This window comes from Anomaloglossus baeobatrachus, chromosome 2 (assembly GCF_048569485.1).
Source record: "Anomaloglossus baeobatrachus isolate aAnoBae1 chromosome 2, aAnoBae1.hap1, whole genome shotgun sequence".
Taxonomy (NCBI): domain Eukaryota; kingdom Metazoa; phylum Chordata; class Amphibia; order Anura; family Aromobatidae; genus Anomaloglossus; species Anomaloglossus baeobatrachus.
In genome coordinates this window covers 510909560-510922398 of record NC_134354.1, presented here as the reverse complement: position 1 = coordinate 510922398, position 12839 = coordinate 510909560, and positions in this window count along the sequence as shown.

Genomic DNA, 12839 nt, shown 5'->3' with positions numbered 1-12839 from the left:
GCTGGGGGGATTCATAGTTATCCCCTCCCCCTGTTAGAATTAGCATAAGTATTATACAATTGATTCAATTTTTCACCTGTCTGAGGTCATATCCATGTGACCAGAAGGGGCAGGGCCTCAGCCAACAAAGCGGATACCAGGAAGCAACATTTTTCTGTTGGCTGAGGCCCTGCCCCTTCTGGTCACATGGGTATGACCTCAGACAGGTGAAAAATTAAATCGATTGTATAATACTTATGCTAATTCTAAAAGGGGTGGGGATAACTATAAATCCCCCTCCCCCGCTATTTTCTGATCCTCAGCTGCTGTCACTCAAGAGGAGGGCACCTATACCAAACATGGTATCCATCCACAGACAGCCCGTTCGGGGTACTTGCCCCTCATCAGTGTGGAGTAGGAATCTGGCTAGTGGGGGCAATGCCTAGTAAAAGACTACTTAAGCAAGCATTGTTGACCTTAGGGAGATCAACATATCCACTGTGGAGACACCATCATGTGTTTCTCAACGCAGTGATTCTAGAGCAACGCCCCCTGGGAAGTATGCAAATAAGAAAGCCGCGGAGACACCATCACGTGTTTCTCAACGCTGCCAGGAAACTAGCCAGGTCTTTCACTGGGAAGGAACAACCACGGGAAGGGCAGTCTCCAGTCAAGGAGACCACCTATACCAAACATGGTATCCATCCACAGACAGCCCGTTCGGGGTACTTGCTCCTCATCAGTGTGGAGTAGGAATCTGGCTAGTGGGGGCAATGCCTAGTAAAAGACTACTTAAGCAAGCATTGTTGACCTTAGGGAGATCAACATATCCACTGCGGAGACACCATCACGTGTTTCTCAAAGCAGTGATTCTAGAGCAATGCCCCCTGGAGACTGCCCTTCCCGTGGTTGTTCCTTCCCGGTGAAAGACCTGGCTAGTTTCCTGGCAGCGTTGAGAAACACGTGATGGTGTCTCCGCGGCTTTCTTATTTGCATACTTCCCAGGGGGCGTTGCTCTAGAATCACTGCGTTGAGAAACACGTGATGGTGTCTCCGCAGTGGATATGTTGATCTCCCTAAGGTCAACAATGCTTGCTTAAGCTGTCACTCAAGAAGCTGATGATTTTATAAACTTTCCTTTCTTGGATTTCAAAAACTAAACATCCGAGCTGACCACTACAGGTATGTATAGAATCAGCCTGATAGTGCCAGTGCAGCACTTGCATTAGGTTATATACACAGATCCTGGTGATTGGTTCACTTTAATAGATTCTGCTAGTGAGGTCAATGCAAAGTCTGTGAGCTGATGATTTCATTACAATTATCAGCAGCTTGGATGCATTTTTTAACATACATGTGGCATAAATTGCATTGTATTGTCAAAATATTGCTTTAATTGCCGTTAAATGGGTTGTCTCATTTTCATAAACGGGTAAAATTGCAAAGTGCTTATAAAAATAAGCAACTTTGCAATTTACTTATCAAAAATCAAGAAAAAAGGGATTTTTATTTTCATGCTTTACTCTTTGCTGCCTAGTTTAACGGTATCTGCAGTCTAGTAGTGTTGGCTGGTCTCCTAGACAATGAGCATAGTGTTTGCAAGTCCTGTAACATAGAGAATGCAAGCAATGCTAAGAAGTGCGCCAGGTCCAATTTTAGTGCAACTGCGCTACGCCGGTGCTGCAGAAGCTCACTCTGCTTGTAGCACTGTAGAGCGCACAGCCCCGGCTAGCAGGTCAAGTATGCTCCAGCCCAAACTATCAATCATTCAGGAGCACACCGCCCCACTGACAAGAAATCAGGAGGCAGGGGAGCAGAGAAGAGCCTCTGAAGGCAGTGTGAGAACAATCACTCAAAATAAAAGATTCTTGGTGCAACATCTCTGAAATGTGCTCTTTCCTCAGTGACAACTTTGTGAATTTACCTGGTGAAGGGTCCTATGTGCTGTAAACGTTTGGTCATATTTGTCTGGTTAGCTAATTAATCTATCACTCCAATATAGCTATTGTCTATTTTTTTAATACTCTGTGTTTAATATCAAATTAACTAACATGGTCCCATGCTATTTTTTATATAAAGAGGGAATAAGGACAGAGTATAATGAAATCCAACATGTGCTTGTAGTGCTAAAGATAATATGATATTAACATATTATTGCAGTTCTTCATTTATTCAATAATAACAGCCTAAATACTCACCTAGGTCTTAAATAGACTGTACATTTCCTGGTACCATTAACAATATATCGGAAAGCTCTAACTCGCCAAGAGAGATCTATACCGAAGTCTATCCTATTAACTAATGCTTTGATGAGCCTTTCCTGACACGTGTGCTTTGCATTCTTACACTTAGGAGGATTGCTGCCCTCACATTATTTGCCTATATATAGGAGTGACACCAATCAGGGTAAATTCAATTATCCACCTGATGGCAAACAGTAATCTCCGCGACACAATGCAACTATGCATTTCCACAAAAATAATCCTAAAAAGGCAGGGATACATCATCAGTAATGCCCAAGGCAGGGAATTCTCCACGTTATTTTTATTGTGCCTAATATTAATTAATAAAAACAAGGTTACTGACGCTTTCTATCTTTCTCAAGAGAGGGATTTTCTTTTTCTGAGATGCTGCAGATGCTACAATAATAGGATGCTCACCTTCCGGTCTTTAGCTTGTCCGTTTTGGTCTCTGCTTCCTGGTCTTACACTTGACATGTATGAAAAGACTGGAAATTTGTACCAATTTTTTTTTTTTTATCAAGTCTTTTTTTTTTATTAATTTTTTTTTTTTTTTTTAATCCCAGTGGATTTTTGCATTTTCACAACCCTGTGGTCCTTCAATTATCCTAGGTAGAGATGAGCGGACCCAGTGAAGTTTGGTTTTGTGGCTTCAGACAGACTTTAGATAAAGTTCAGCTTTGGTCCCAGACTTGAACTGACCCCCATTGGAAGTTACTGATTGGGCAGTTCAGCTCTCTGCCCAACATGGAGCCAGCTATAAACAGAGCACTTCCAGGGAGGGAGGTTTTTTTTTTTGTTTTTTTTTCCATTTTTTGAGGGGGTGCACACTACATCCGATAACATTGTGTTTATCACCAATGTGAGCCATTCAAACACAGTAAGTGGCTCGCACTGGGCTGAGCACCAAGCGTATCCGAGCACATTGAGGCTCGCTCAAGTGGTCAGCATACATATAAAGCACCCAAACGCCAACACTGATTTTTTTTTTTTTGCAACGTCTGTGTTCGGTACAAACACTGAACTTTAAAGATCAGGTCCGCTCATTTCTAATCCTGGGCTGTCAGTATATTTTAGGTTTTACATTTCTAATGAAATGGAGGCTTCACTCAACTTTGAATGTTGCGATTACCATTCATTTATGCAATAATGACATTTAGCCAACAATGACAATAAAATCATTGCTTTGTACTGACCTTTTCAGTAATTATTTCTATAATATACACACAATGTATGAAAACTGTGGGGACTGGGATAAAGAAAAATATTGCAGATTGTTTGGCCAAAAGAAAGCTTTAAGCAACTGTAAGAGCTATGCTCGATATAAGAAGATATCCTGAGTGAGGTCAGCATATTCTGATGTGACCTGGAATATTCAGCCATAGCAATCTGTGTGCCAGCATATAGTACCTCCATATTGATCACCTTGCAAAGATGTTCTCTCCATGAAGCATTGCAGAATACAATGGAATATATGGAGGTACAGTATGGCCACATGCACTTCTAAGGCTGCTCAGTACAAGGCTACCTGAAGCTGCAATTGTGTGCACAATCCCCATCTGATCTGCTCTCCAGCTTATTTTTCTGTCTCCCTTTCTTTTAGTCGTAATGTAATTTGCTACTAATTAAGTATTTAGACCATCCTATAAAACATAGATGAGCAGGATAATATATGAACAGACTATAACGTATCATTTAAAATTATAAAATGGTATGTTGCACAAAATAAAAAAAATTACATCAGAAATAGTCCATTTTTTGTATTATTCATAATGTTGAATAAATAATGTTGAAGGTAATGCATAAGTAAACTAAAGGGCATAGCAGACTTAACTCTACCATTCCCAATAGGAGAGAATTACAACCGAATGATTGACAGGTGGTGACAGTTCAATTATGGGTCATCTGTCTTTTTCCATCTTAGTCGCTAATGTGTAATATGCTTAAAATGTTTTCCTGCTACCTACAGGTCTTCTAATCTATTTCAATGTGCTTTTCCTAATCTGCTTTATGGGAAACTGACTGAGCTGATGAACACTACAAAGTGTAGTGATGGGAAAGGTTTATTCAGGTCTATATACAGTATTTGAATCAATCAAGGAGTGAAGATATTTTGTTTTTAATCATAGTGCATTAGTACACAAAAGAGTAAGAAAAATTGCAATATACCTGAATAGAGAAATACGCATCTTTCTCATCTTGAACTAATTATTCATTCTGAAAAGTTCTCAATGCAAGTGTTAAATTTGTCTTCAGGTAATACAGATTTTCCCAGTACTGAGATAGGAGATGACAGTTGGTGCTCGTAAAGTTCTATGGAAAATTGTAACTATGGATCCAGGAGAACTTGCAGCAGAATGTCTATGTCTGCCTCCTTCCTCTTTTGTCTTCTCCTCTCCATAGAATTTTAAAAGCTCCTATCTCAGTAATGGGAAAGCATGTTTTCACTGGATAGAAATTTTACAGATTTTACCTGTGAAATGAGATTGAAAGATCAGTCCTAGAGGTGAAAGAGTCAAATTTCTCTGATAAGATAGAATACAAAGTTGCATATTTTCATAAGTAATATTGATTTATGAAAATGAAAATGATGGTTACTCTTTAAGTAAAATGTTAGAAAATGAAATTTCATATATGTATTTCTATATCAGTGATATACTTCTGCATTTTGTTTGCATTGTGTCACAAAATAACAACATCTGTACGCAACAAGTATAAACTAAAGATGAAAACAGCCTATATACCTAAATACTTATGTGGTTGCGTGTCTCAAAGATAAATACAAGGGTAAAATTTGGGAATGTCTTTATGAGGCCCGACATCAGGAAACCACATCAAATACTGCTGACTTTAGAATCACCCATAAGATTTCCATTCGTATAAATAAAGGGATAACACGTGCTTTGGTGGACTCAGTATGAAATCCATCAGAAAGGACATAATTGTGATTTGGTTTACTCTGTCATTATGTTTTATCCATAAAAGCTTACGCAGAAGGAAATATTTGGTTCAGAGACAAATATTTCCCCCTGGAACTATTTGAGAGCACACAGGGCTATTTTTAATTTCCTTACAGCAACACATCTCACTGCAAACACACAATTGGTAATATGTTTAACTCATCCATCTACCATTCTACCTCTCTCTACCATATTATTTGTACACATTGAAACTTATTGTCACAAGGAGGTTTTTACAAAACATTGACAATTGTCATGGTGGCATCAGGAGCTGTGGAGGCTAAAGATTCTGGCACTCTGCCTGCTAAAGTACTCTGATGTCTGTGATCAACGCAGGCAAACTCGGGTGTCAACCCACACACTTGTAGTTCACAGGCAGACTAGCAAGAGTTAGGGGTACTTTGCACGGTGCGACATCGCTAGCATCGGCTAGCAATGCCGAGCGCGATAGTACCCGCCCCCGTCGCACATGCGATATGTGGTGATTGCTGCCGTAGCGAACATTATCGCTACAGCAGCTTCACACGCACATACCTGCTCGGCGACGTCGCTGTGACTGCCGAACTATCCCTCCTTCAAGGGGGAGGTGCGTTTGGCGTCACAGCAACATCACCGCAACGTCACTAATCGGCCGGCCAATAGAAGCAGAGGGGCGGAGATGAGTGGGACGTAACATCCTGCCCACCTTCTCCCTTCCGTATTGCCGTCAGGACGCAGGTAAGGAGATGTTTGTCACTCCTGCGGGTTTACACACAGCGATGTGTGGTGCTGCAGGAGCGACAAACAACATCATACCTGCGGTCGACCCGACATTATGAAAATGACCGATGCTACACAGATCACCGATTTTCGATGCTTTTGCGATCGTTTATCGGCGCATCTAGGATTTACACGTTGCGATGTCATTACCGGCGCCGGATGTGCGTCACTAATGACGCAACCCTGACAATATTTCGGATGCGATGTTGCAACGTGTAAAGTACCCCTTAACACTAGAACTACTGGACTCGTGACACCTATATAGAAATACATTGTGCAAAGTAGTCAAAATGACTACCTCAGTAGTTCTAGTGTTAATCTCTGCTAGGCTGCTTGTTAGTCTCCTTTGATGATATGCTGTGGAGTAGCCACTCATATTCACTCCCCTCCTTTATATGCTGGTTGGAAATTTACTTTAATGCCAGCTATAGCTTCTTTATATTGTTCTGGTGAGGTGTTGTCATCCAGACTTACTGGTGGTTGTAGTGAGCAGTTGTGGTGTTAACTCTTGTACTCCTTTTGTTGTTGCCTTACTTCTCTTGCTTTTCTCCTTAGTTTCTGCTTGCTCTTGTCAGTTTGCAGTGTGTCTAAGTTTGTTTTTTCCCTATCTGTAATCATCTGTCTTACCATCACACTCCTGCCACTTCGTTCCCTGGTAGGGAGGAACAGATTAGTTCTGATTAGGAGAATAGCCTGGCACAGGACTCCTGTATCTCCACCATCAGGGGTAATCCAGAGGTTAAGGATAGCCTAGGATTCTATAGCATGAGGGGTAGTAAAGGAGCCCCCTGTCCTTTGCTATTCTACAGTCACAGCGTGATAATTAATTAAATAGTTTTAACATACATTAAAATGGAACACTTCTATTAATTAGTGCCTAAACTAAGTATCATTCCAATCTTAGATATTTATGGCAAAAGGCCACATCTGATAGTTAATGGTCCCTGAGAGTGGACTCACACCTATCTCCATAGCTTAATAAAGATCTGTATCTATTAGGCATGAGGGAAAAAAAGCACTGGGTTGCCACTGCCCAATAATATAACACTGGAGCAAGTGCTACAGTATCTGAGAATACCTTGGAAAGCACTCGGCTGTGATACCCACCTGTGTGAGCGGCCCCTTACAGCTGAAAGTGGCTATCCAGGACTTTGGGCTTCTTGGCTATGGGGCGTAGAACTAAAGGGGGCTTTACACGCTATGACATCGCTAATGCGAACTCGTTGGGGTCACGGAATTGGTGACGCACATCCGGCCGCATTACCAATGCCGTTGCGTGTGACACCGATGAGCGATTTTGCATCGTTGCAAAAATGTGCAAAATCGCTCATCGGTGACATGGGGGTCCATTCTCAAAAATCGTTACTGCAGCAGTAACGAGGTTGTTCCTCGTTCCTGCGGCAGCACACATCGCTCCGTGTGACACCGCAGGAACGAGGAAGCTCTCCTTACCTGCCTCACGGCCGCTATGCGGAAGGAAAGGGGTGGGCGGGATGTTACGTCCCGCTCAGCTCCGCCCCTCCGCTGCTATTGGGTGGCCGCTCAGTGACGTCGCTGTGACGCCGCACGGACCGCCCCCTTAGAAAGGAGGCGGTTCGCCGGTCACAGCGACGTCGCCGGGCAGGTAAGTATGTGTGACGGGTCTGGGCGATGTTGTGCGGTACGGGCAGCGATTTGCCCATGTCGCGCAACAGATGGGGGCGGGTACCCACACTAGCAGTATCGGGACCGATATCGCAGTGTGTAGAGTAGCCTTTACAGGGAGGTACTTGCTTACTACTTGAAAATTCTGCCTGATGCTGATCTTTCTGGTGAGACTGTGGTTCCTGATGACGCCATGTTGACAGAGCAGCTTCTTCTGTCGACATGACATCTCTGCCAATGTCATGCTGATTTTCAGTCAGCTCCGCACAGTTATGCAGTAGGGAACCAGCTGTCAATCAGCATGATGTTGGCAGTGACACTTCGTCAACAGAGCAGACCAGAAGAGCTGCTTTGTTGATATGAGGTCAAATGAAGCAGCAGAATCATCGACAGAAGCGGTACATGACCACTCAGCCAGCAGAGATTGGCTCCAGGTAGAACAGGAAGATAGCAAATACCTGCCTGCAATATCTTAAGGCCCAGTCACACACAACGACTTACCAGCGATCCCGAAAATGGATGCGACCTGATAGGGATCGCAGGTAAGTTGCTGGGAGGTCGCAGGTGAGATGTCACACAGTCAGATCTTACCAGCGATGCAGGAACGATACAGGTCGCAGTAGCGACCTGTATAACGATCTCAGCAGTCACTTGGACTCTGTCACACAGTGTCAAACACAGCGATGGGTCCTGCCCAGCAGGACATCGCCTTTGAAGAAAATGGCCTGGACCATTCTGCAACGACTAGAGATCTCACAGCAGGGGCCTGATCGCTGGTAGATGTCACACATAACAAGATCGCTAACGGGATCGCTACTGCATCACGGAAACCGTGACTCAGCTGCGATCTCGCTAGCGATCTCGCTATGTGTGACGGTACCTTTAGCCCCAAAGCAAAAAAAATAAGCAAAGTCCTGGATAACCCCTTTAACATATAAGCACTTTCCAGGACAAGTGAACAGAAAATGTATACTTTTGTTAAATGGACTTCGCATTGAGAACCATATCAGCCATTTGTATAATGAAATAAAACACAGACAAAACAGGCGCTAGTAAGGATATATTTGAAAGTCATATCAAAGTACAAAAACAGAAACATTTCAGTATGTAATAGTTACAATAATCATTTAACAGACAACAAAGAAATGGACCATTGAATTAAGTCATTGGGTGATTTTCATCAGGTTGATGGTGGACTGTCCAAGAAGACATAATTTAAAGAAAATCTATTAGGGAAATCAGTTCCCAACAAAACACTGTTTAGACAGTGTTTCTAAGTATATTTAGCTTATAATATACAATGTAAAATCTGTTGTATATTTGTTCTGCTTTGTTTTTATTATTTTGGTATACATTGGGTTAGGAGAATAGAAATGCAACCCAACGTAACAAAGTAACATATCAGGGATACATTTATAGATATCGTAGAACTGAAGATTGATGACGTGCACCCTCTATATATACATGAAAACATCTGTTTAGCAATACAGAAGGCACACCTTAAGCATTAAAGTACACAAATACCAGAAACATAAAGCAAACAAGAAAGTAGCAAACAGTTGTGTGAGCAAATTGTATAGTGTGGTTGTAAAACAGAAACATGGTCAGTTTTATGTACAGTGTAATATATGTATAAATCCCACACATATTGATTAAATACTGCTACATATAATAATCCTTAATGTACCATTATCTGGATGTATTCCTTTAGATGGAAACTAGCCAGTCATTTCATAGGATTGTGCAAATTACCTTACCCCAGCCATACACATGAAATACGTTCATGCAAGACGCATGTGATTGAATGTTTTACTTCAATGAGGAGAGGGGCGTAAGCCACTGAATGACACCCCTGAATTCTACAACCCCAATTCCAAATAAGTGGAGATGCTGTGTAAAATGTAAAGAGAAGGAGAATGCAATGATCTGGAAATCTCTTACAGCCATACAGTAAATCAGAAAAGTGAGTACACCCCTCTCATTTTTGTAAATATTTTATTATATCTTTTCATGGGCGGACACTGAAGATATGGTACTCTGATACAACGTAAAGTATACAGCTTGTATAACAGTGTAAATTTGGTGTGCCATCTAAATAACTCAACATGCAACCATTAATGTCAAAACTGCTGGCAACAAAAGTGAGTACACCCCTAAGTGAAAATGGACAAATTGTAATTAATTAGCAATTTTCTCTCCCTGGTGTCATGTGACTAATTAGTATTACAAAGTCTCAGGTGTGAATGGGGGGCAGGTGTGTTACATGTGATGTTATCGCTCACACACTCTCTCATACTGGTCACTGGAAGTTCAACATGGCACCTCATGGCAAAGAATTCTCTGAGGATCTGAAAAAAAGAATTGTTGTTCTACATAAAGATGGCCTAGGATATAAGAAGATTGCCATCACCCTGTTTTATGGTGGCCAAGACCATACAGCGGTTTAATAAGACAGGTTCCACTCAGAACAGGCCTCGCCATGGTCAACTAAAGAAGTTGAGTGCACATGCTTAGTGTCACATCAAGAGGTTGTCTTTTTAAGTAGACATATAATTGTTGCCAGCATTGCTGCAGAACTAGAAGGGGTGGTGGGTCATCCTGTCAGTGCTCAGACCATACGCCGCACACTGCATCAAGGCATCAAATTTGTCTTCATGGCTGTTGTCCCAGAAGGAAGTCTGTTCTAAAGATGATGCACAAGAAAGCACGCAAACAGTATGATGTATACAAGCAGTCTAAGGACATGGATTACTGGAAACATGTCCTGTGATCTGTGGAGACCAAGATAGACTTATGTGGTACAAATGGTGTCAAGCGTGTGTGGCGGCAATCAGGTGAAGAGTACAAATACAACCATGGTGGTGGGAGTGTCATGATTTGGGGCTGCATGAGTACTGCTGGTCGTGGGGAGCTACAGTTTATTGATGGAATCATGAATCCCAACATGTACTGTGGCATACTGAAGCAGCGCATGATCCCCTCCGCTCGTATTCCAACATGATAACGACCCCCAAACACACCTCCAAGATGACCACTGCCTGAAACTGAGGGTATAGGTGCTGGACTGACCAAGCATGTCTCCAGACCTAAATGCTATTGAGCATCTGTGTGGCATCTTCAAATGGAAGGTGGAGGACAGCAAGGTCTCTAACATCCAACAGCTCCGTGATGTCATGATGAAGGAGTGGAAGAGGATTCCAGTGGCTCCTGTGAAGCTTTAGTGATGCCCGAAAGAGTTAAAGCAGTGCTTGAAAATTATGGTTGCAACACAAAATATTGACAATATGGGCACAATCTGGCCATTTTCACTTAAGGATGTACTGATGTACTCACTTTGGTTGCCAGTGGTTTAAACATTAATGGTTGAATGTTGAGTTATTTAGAGGCCAAATCAAATTTACACTGTTATACAAAGTGTACACTGACTACTTTACATTGTATCAAAGTGTCAGCCTTGGTGAACAAAGGAATGATCCAGCTTTATGTTTCCATAAAAACACAGCTTTAATGAAAAACTTTTTTAAAATACAAAGAATATTTTTCTTGTAATAAAGATAAGCCACAAAAGTATACCATCTCTGAGTCAGGAAAAATCCAAAGGTACTTTAAACCGCACACCAGACGCGTTTCGGGCACATGGCTCTTAGACCTTGGTCAAAGTGTCAGCCTTACAGTGTTATCCAATGAAAATATATAATACATTTACAAAAATATGAGGGGTGTACTCACTTTTGTGATGTACTATATATTATTCACAACAGAACATAATACAAATACACTGATAAATTTTAATTTGTTGCCCTTAATTTGTAAAGTGCTTAATTTGTTCAAAAGAAATGGAAAAATGTCTAACTTTAACCTTCTGATCACCTGCTGATCTGTGTTTTGTTGTTTTGTTTTGCTGTGTTGCAAATTAAATATGACTGTAAGAGATATCCAAATGATTGCATACTTATTTTCTTCACTTTTTTCCCCACAGCATCCCAACTTTTTGGGAATTGGGGTTGTAACATGCCCATTGCTTCTTTCTCCCATCACTAGGGGAAGGTCTGGAGGCTAAATGAGTATGAGATGATCTGCGATCACCAGTCTAAGCTGTTTACTCTTAAACATAGTAAAAGATGCCAACAAATCCAACTACTAGTGAGCTTGTTAATAGAGATGAGCGAACCTTTGGAAGTTCGGTTCGCCAGGTACATTGAAACCTCAAAAAAGTTTGGTTTTGATACTGACTTGATCCGAACCTCAATGGAAGTCAGTAATTGGCCATTTTGTGGCTCCAGCCACATGCTGTCAGCCATAAGCAGAACACTTCCGGAGGCGGGTGGGCGGGGTTTTTAATTTTTTTACATTTTTTGTGTGTGCACGCTGACTTTACCCCCACTGCGAGCCGATCAAACACTGCATGCAGCTTGAACAGGGCTGAGTATCAATCATACCCAAGCACAACGCTGCTTGCTTGAATGGTTTGCACTCGTAACTCACTCGAACTTTGAACCCGAACTTTGTATTTTTGGAAGTCGGTTTTCAAACTCGAACCTCGAACATGGAACTTCAGGTTCGCTCATCTCTACTAGCTAACCTCATCGTGTTCCTTTCCAGAGCGCACAGCTCAGAGGGAACATTGCTGACCATCCAATCATTACAAACGGTTTGGCCTGTCTTTTATTTCATGTGTATGGGAAGCTTTAAAGAAGTCCTCCCATTATTATTTTTCCACTAAATCTGTGTGTATGTGTATGTAATGTAATTCCGCTCCTCTTGTGAGTGACATACCCACTCTTCACAATATCCATCTCACTTTATGATCTGTGCATGAGTCGGAAGTCTTTAATACAATGTAAGTCTATAGAGCCTCATTTATCACAGAGGGCAGTGTGACTTGGAGACTGAAGAGAAGTGACGTCACTCTGTTGAGGAGAGAATGGTGCTGGATCCTGGAGGATGGTGGAGGTAGATGAGTATATTAACACACTGACTCTACACTACAAACACATATGCACAAATTTAGTAAAAATAAGCGTCATGGGAGGGCTTCCTAAATCTGTATTCCGAGAGCACATTCAGTTGTCACACTGACATAGCAGATATGGTGCTTGCCAAATTAACAAATACATTTCATTTGGAAAATATTTTTTATCTACTATATTTAGAAAATATAGACATACGAACATGACATTGATAGGCATGAGACAGACGTGAGCCATTCTATAGACAGATATAGACAGATAAATATCCATCTCATATCAGATATGAG